We start from the raw sequence: 7,264 nt of genomic DNA on the forward strand, positions 1-7,264 counted from the left end.
ACACTTGTGGCCATAACATTGTTCAGTCTGATCAGCTGTGCTCTTCCTTGTTCCCTTCACCCTCACTGTCGTATTACACTCTCTGCCCCGTGTCACACATACAGTCACATGACTCTTGGACTCCACTGTAGCTGTAACAAACTGTCAATAGTTTCAAACATTAGATTCATATTTCATAGTCCTCAGCCATTATAGTTAATATCAGTGTGCTGTTCCAACAGCATCACTTATTGAGAGGGAGATTGTTACTGGAGCAAATAAATATGAACTGTCTCACACATTAGGACTCATGATGAATAATGATTATATTTGTTACTAAAGATTCTGTTGCACTGTTGATAATAAATTGTACACTACAGTATTTAATTCATCCATTTATTATTCTTTTATACATGTTTCCAGTGATGTAAATTGTTTAAATTAATGTAGTTTATAGTGTCCAATAAAGATATTTATGAAGCTCTTGCTTTAACTTTGTTGATGGTTTTTATAGAACACATCTGGTATGAATTTTCACAATAGTAACACGTACAACATTTTGTGACTATTTCTATGTTAGCTTTAATCAACAACATAAATACTAGAAATATTTAAATGTTGTCCGACAACACTGACAATGAAGGATCAAAAAACATGCTGATGTTAATTGGTAAATACTTTCACCTGTGGAGGCGGCGACGGTGCTAGAGATGATCCATCACTTAATCACAGTTTAATATTTATAAATTATGTTCTTAAAAGTGTTGCTAACACCTGTTGACAACAGCAGAAATTAAGTTGCAGGTAAGAAACTGAACTTGTGAATACTGAAGACAGAGAATAATAAACAAACTCATCAGCAGTTAATCTGTCATTTCATCAGAGGAAGATGAACTGGGAGGTTTTCTAGCATCATCATCATCATCATCATCATCATCATCATCACAGCACATTAGAGAACTAAGGATGTCCATGCAGTCTCCCTTCTCCACAACCAGATGAATGGAAACTAATGAGCTGCTCTGTACATGAGGTCCTCCTTCTGTTGGCACAGATCACTCAGTTTTCACAGTGTGGAAACCTTTCAAATGACAATAAAACACAAACACTTGAGTTAAGATGCGGCTGATCACAGTTAATCACAAATATCGATCAGCTGTCAGGATAGGTGCATGAATGTCTGCTTCAGTTGAGGACTGGTTTGAGTATTAAATGAACATTCTTCTATATGACAAATATTTTTCTACACATTTTTCAAACGTCACGTTATCTTAACTTAAACTATCACGATGTGTTGATGGACAATGTATTAACTGACATTAACGCTGCGCATTACACTAACGCAGATCACTTAAACTTGGTCACGTGCGAGAAACACAAACCAAACGTCTTTAGATTAACGTCGTTTAAATTCACCTTTTTATTGGGCTTTGACTGAACACCTCCAGGGGCTAACCCAGGTTAACACAGGTTATCAGCTAATGCTAGCACCTGCTGCCTAGCTTGGTTAGCAAGGTGCATCTTCACCTGAACTGTGATATTAACAGGGATGCTAATTTTGGCTAGCAAAGAAATAAGCTTAAAACCAAATGTACTTACCGGAAAAAATTGAACCGCCGACTCCTCTGAGTGTCTTTGAGAACAACTAAACATAGAACAAGACATTTTCAGGCAAACAACATGTTGGAGCTAACTTTGATGAACTGAAAACACAATGACAAGTCAAATGTCTGACCAATCGCTCTGACGTCATATCCGGATTAACAGGCAGGTCCCTCTGTGTGTCAATGACGTGGTAGCCATGTCCTAAAGCCACTCTGCTTTAACGTCTATTTTCTTTTAAATAGGACCATAATTTGAAAAATGAACATCATGTTGTATTGAAGAAAACTTCAAACTAGAGATTCAGACCATAAACACATAACAAAAACGTTTACTGAGGTAACAAATCAAGTGACCAGTAGGTTGATTTTCCCATAGACTTCAATACATTTGGACTTCTTTTTGCAACCAGTGGAGTCGCCCCCTGATGCTCATTCAATAGAATGCAAGTTTAAGGTAATTCCACATTGGCTTCATTTTCCAGACCCGGAGATGACGCCCATTTTTATATACAGTCTATGGTTAGAGCAGACTGAGGACATCACTAGCCTGTCAGACCTGAATGAGGGCATCACCACCCTGTTAGAGCAAACTGAGGGTGTTGCCAACATATTTTGCACTTGCTGGGATTAATAAAAGTATATTTTCTGTGAATAACATGTTCCACTGAACATGATTCACTTTTGTTTCATTAAGTTTATTTAACACTGAGTTCATTTTCCATTAATTTTCCACTGTGAAATAAATAAGTGATTTATTGGTGACTGGTGAGCAAGAAAGTTACTGTTTTAAGCACGAGTGGGTATTAGAACACTGGACAAGATCCCGTTACACACGCTGCATCGTGATTGGTTTATTAAAAATTGGGCGGACCTAACGTACAAGAACAGTATGAGCACCATTGCATGAAGGAGGAACAGAGGAGAGGAAGAGGAAAAAAAGAAGAAGAAGGCGCTGACACTAGAGCCCGGACACCTGGTAAACACTGTAGCACTGAAAAGTGTTTATGTTGGTTCTGAATATGTGGCTAACAGTAAAGCTAGCATGCCTCAGGCCCGGAGCACAGGTGGCTATGAGCTAACGTTAGCTAACTGGTATGGCAACAGTGTATAGCGGTGGTTAGGGTTAGGGTTAGTTTTGAAGCTAGAGTGAAGACAATGATATCATGTAAAATTAGACGATCTAAGGATTCCATCGGTACTAACCATGCCATGCTAGGTTATTGGCAAGTGGGCTATTGATAACATGCAGTTTTTTACATGTAATATGAATGTGTTATTTTTAAACCTCAATATAATGGTGTATTAGATTATCTCTGCAGACTGTGCTTTAAACAGTCCTGCAGTCCTAAATGTACTCGTGTCCTCGTCTTAGATTGTAGTAGCTACTGCACTATAGTGAGTCCATTTCAACCGCTATGAGACAATGAAATGATAACGTTAACTAAGAACCAGTTTTAAAAAAAATCACCTTACTTTTTTGTGTTTTACTGGATGAATGCAGGAGGAAATAATAAAACCGACATGATCAAAGAGTGTGCAACCATCACAGAAGAACCAGACCCCGGCTCACCCACACATCACAAAGAGAGAGAGAGAGAGTGAGAGAGTTGTGCTGCCCTGTTGATCTTATAAAATCCAATACATTTAGGCCTTGGCCAAGTGTTATTAAAATAAAAATATATTTTCCTCTCATGGAAAAGACATCAGTATGTATGTGAAAAAGGTTTTAAACTGTATTCACCATGGTCTTTAAAGCTTTAAATAGAGAGTTTCCCTGGTTTCCACCCGACACAACACTGTTACTGTGACGGTTCATTTGTGCTTTCTTTTATTCTTGCAGCTGACATCATGTGCTGCCGGATGTAAAACAGGGATGTAACCTGAAACTCGCCTGAGTGGAGGAGGCAGTTTTCCGGTTATCTATCACCTGGATAAAACTAATGCAGTGTAATGAACAGGTCTGATCCTCCTTCATGAGGTGTTGAAGTGTTGGTTTATATAAACAGTCAGGCTGTAATTATAATCGTGATGTTGATGTGAACTGGGATATACTGGGAAGTGTTTCTAATATTTTGTCAATTCTAATTGATATTAATGTGATGGGCAAAATATTAGGAACACTCCTCTGTACAGGATTAGTTTAGAATGACCGCAGCGCATTATACAACACTTGATGAAGATGATGATGATGATGTTTTCAGCACTGACTCAGACTCGACAGTAACAAACCTCACTTATCTTTGTGAAGAAGAAGAGTTTCAGCTGCTCTACATGTGATGGAAAAGTTTACGGGTAATCAGTAAGTAGAATGACTTCTTCTGAACCAACAAACATAAATAAAAGCCACTTATTAGATTCCCAGCTTTCAATCTGAAGACCAGAATACACAAAAAATAATAAGAAGAATTGTAATTATCATTGTTGTCATGGTTTTGCTGTGTGAGCCTCAGGTGTGAACATGTTGTGTATCAGTGTGTGTTGTTTGTTGAACAGTTTGTCCTGCAGCTGCTCAGGGAAGCTCATTGGATGGTTTGTTTCTGAACCTTATTGTCAAAGAAATAAAATCATTTAAAAAACATTTCCTGAACATTAAATATATATCTTTTTTTTTACCAACAGTCACTCTGGTCCTGGTCCTGGTCCGGGTCCGGGTGTTCTCTGATGGTTTTCCTGTATGTGAATGAGGCAGCAACATTGGACTGGCTGAGGCTGATCTGTGAGTCTGGATCAAACGGATCCAGCTTTTATTCTGATGCTTGAATCTTTATTTTCGCATTAACTGATTCATCATGAATCAGATCTGAACTGATCAAAACTGATTTATCATGAATCAAGTTCATAAATCAGATTCATCTGAAAAAGAAGGAGCTGCTCTCTCTCTCTCTGTTTTTCTTTCCTCTTGGTGTCGCTCTTTGCTCGCTCGCCCAGCTCTCTGCTGGGATGGAGGGAATTCCCCGAACTGGGACGATTGGAAATCCCTCAGCAACGCACGCACACACACATGCACGCACGCACACACACACACACACACACACACACACACACACACACACACACACACACACACACACTATCTGAAAGTGTTTTTCTGTTTGGAGCTGAAGGTCGAGCGCTTTGTTTCCTCTCATTTTATTTTCATTTTTCTGGTTCCTCGTCTGTTTTTTCTTCTTTTTGTTCGAGTCCCTCGGCAGCAGCAGTAGAGTCAAACAATAGAGACACATTAAAATACAACAAAGAAGAAGAAGAGAACATGAGGAGGAGAACAGCAGCTGAACACAACAAATGAATCAAATAGAACAAAATAAAATGAATAAAATCTAGTGAAAAAAATAAAAATAAAAAGACAGTAGAACAAAAGTAGAATGTGACAGGAGTCTGGTCAAACTGAGGACCTAAAAGAGAACTGATAAGCAGCATACACCTGTCAGTCATCTTCCAATGAGATGTCCCTTACAGTCTGATCAACATGTGATCTGAGGTCAGGTGTGATGTCATAATCAATTGAATTTATTCTAATCGATTTGTTGATTATTGATCTCTGATTATTGATTTCAGATGTTCTTCTTGTTCAACGTTGAGTTTCGACAAACTGTTTTAAGATGACGATGATGATGGTGATGATGATGATGATGATGATGATGGTGATGAGGATGAGGGTGATGATGATGATGATGAGGAGGAGGATGATGAGGATGATGATGATGATGAGGATGGTGATGATGAGGATGGTGATGATGAGGATGATGATGATGATGAGGACGAGGATGATGATGAGGATGACGATGATGATGAGGATGAGGATGAGGATCATGATGAGGATGATGAGGATGATGATGGTGATGGTGATGATGAGGATGATGATGAGGATGAGGATGATGATGACGATGATGATGACGATGATGAGGATGATGATGAGGATGAGGATGATGACATCACAAACATCATGTCATGTATCTGCCGTTTAATCGATCGTAAGTGATTGTTGGTGTGATGATGTAATAAAGGTTTGACACCAGTTTCACAGTTTTTATTCACATACAGGATCTGTAACACACACACACACACACACACACACACACACACACACACACACACACACACACAGTATAACACACTGTGTGTTTTGTCTCTTTAAATGTTGCTGTAGTTTAAACTGACTGAATGTTTTTTACCGAGTCAGCCGTGTGTGTGTGTGTGTGTGTGTGTGTGTGTGAGAGTGTTGAGCACTCTCACACACACACACACACAAAAGGAAACACTTCACACACAATAGAGAGGAGGAGGGTGTTACACACACTCTGCAGCGCTGTCGTTGTCGACTCTGTAAATCAGAAAGAATAAATCAATTACAATGATTAAACATGAATCAGTTGTTTCCAATAATCACTGATTTTATTTGAGCAGAATTAGATTAGATTTTTTCTTCATCTGTCCTCTATTAATTCACAGTTTAACAAATAAATCACATTAATTAAATTCATTAGTTTCACTCATCCAGATCAAAACTGGTGGTTTTCTGATTGTAAAATAAAATAAGTAACAAAAGTAATAGAATATATGTAATAAATAAATTGTAAAATATGGAAATATGGAAATATAAAAAACAAACGGTAAATTATCATGTCATTATTTTAACATATGAATATATATTTATGCTTTTATTTCATCATTTGTAATGAAATAAATTTATCTTTATGGTGAGATAATTTTTTTCAGATTTTTGTCCAACTGATAAAAACTTTGTTAACTAAAAGCCTCTGAATTCTAATCAGACTAAATGTTTTAGCCTCAGGTGAAACTCGTCTCAGGTGGGAATCAGATGTAAATTTAATCTTTCCTCCGTCCTCCTCATCGGCCCACACAGAACCTTAGAGAGAAACGGAGGACAAACTAAACCAGGTAAAAGACAGATAATAAAAAACAATGTCTGAGGATAATTCATCTCGTCCATCTCATAACGTCGCTCACCTGCCACTGATGGATGGAGTTTTAAAGAAGCAGCTGAATGTAAGTGAGTTTCTCTTCATGTAGATGAAAAGCAGCTGCAGACATTTAAATAAAAACACAGTTTCACCTAGAAACTGCTCTCATTCAGTTTGTGTGATGCAGTTTATTACATCTAATATTTCATTAATATAATTGATTAATATTCAGTTTGTCTGAGAACCTCCTGCTCCGTGTTCTGCTCTTCACCTGACAACCGACCGACCCACTTCTTCTTCTTCTGGTGTCTGTCTGTTCTTCATGTTTATTTAAATGACTGTTGATTTCATACAGAACAGTAGAGGAGGAGACAGATTTCTATTTGTTTCTTCTTTTGTCCTTTTCTCTCTATCGGTGACTCAGCTGTGTCAGTAACAAATATGTATCTTCTATATATACATTTAAATATAGCAACATCCATCAGCAGGACATGGTGGATAGATGTTTTATATTAACACAGGATTTAAATTTATAATAGGATGAAATATAAAAACGTGAAATATAAAAAACACAAACTATAAAAACATGAAATATGATAAATACATAGAAAAAAAATATAAAGAAAAAGAAAAATGTTTTAGGTTAAAAAAAGACAAATGAAATTCAAATAAATGTTAGAATGAAATAAAAACAGCAGCTTCAATGGAGGAGAAGAAGGACGAGAGGATCGCTGTGCTCATGACTGGACCCCCCCACCC

This window comes from Seriola lalandi, unplaced genomic scaffold (genome assembly GCF_002814215.2).
Source record: "Seriola lalandi dorsalis isolate HSWRI2012SDOR001 ecotype SW California unplaced genomic scaffold, Sedor1 jcf7180002054386, whole genome shotgun sequence".
Taxonomy (NCBI): domain Eukaryota; kingdom Metazoa; phylum Chordata; class Actinopteri; order Carangiformes; family Carangidae; genus Seriola; species Seriola lalandi.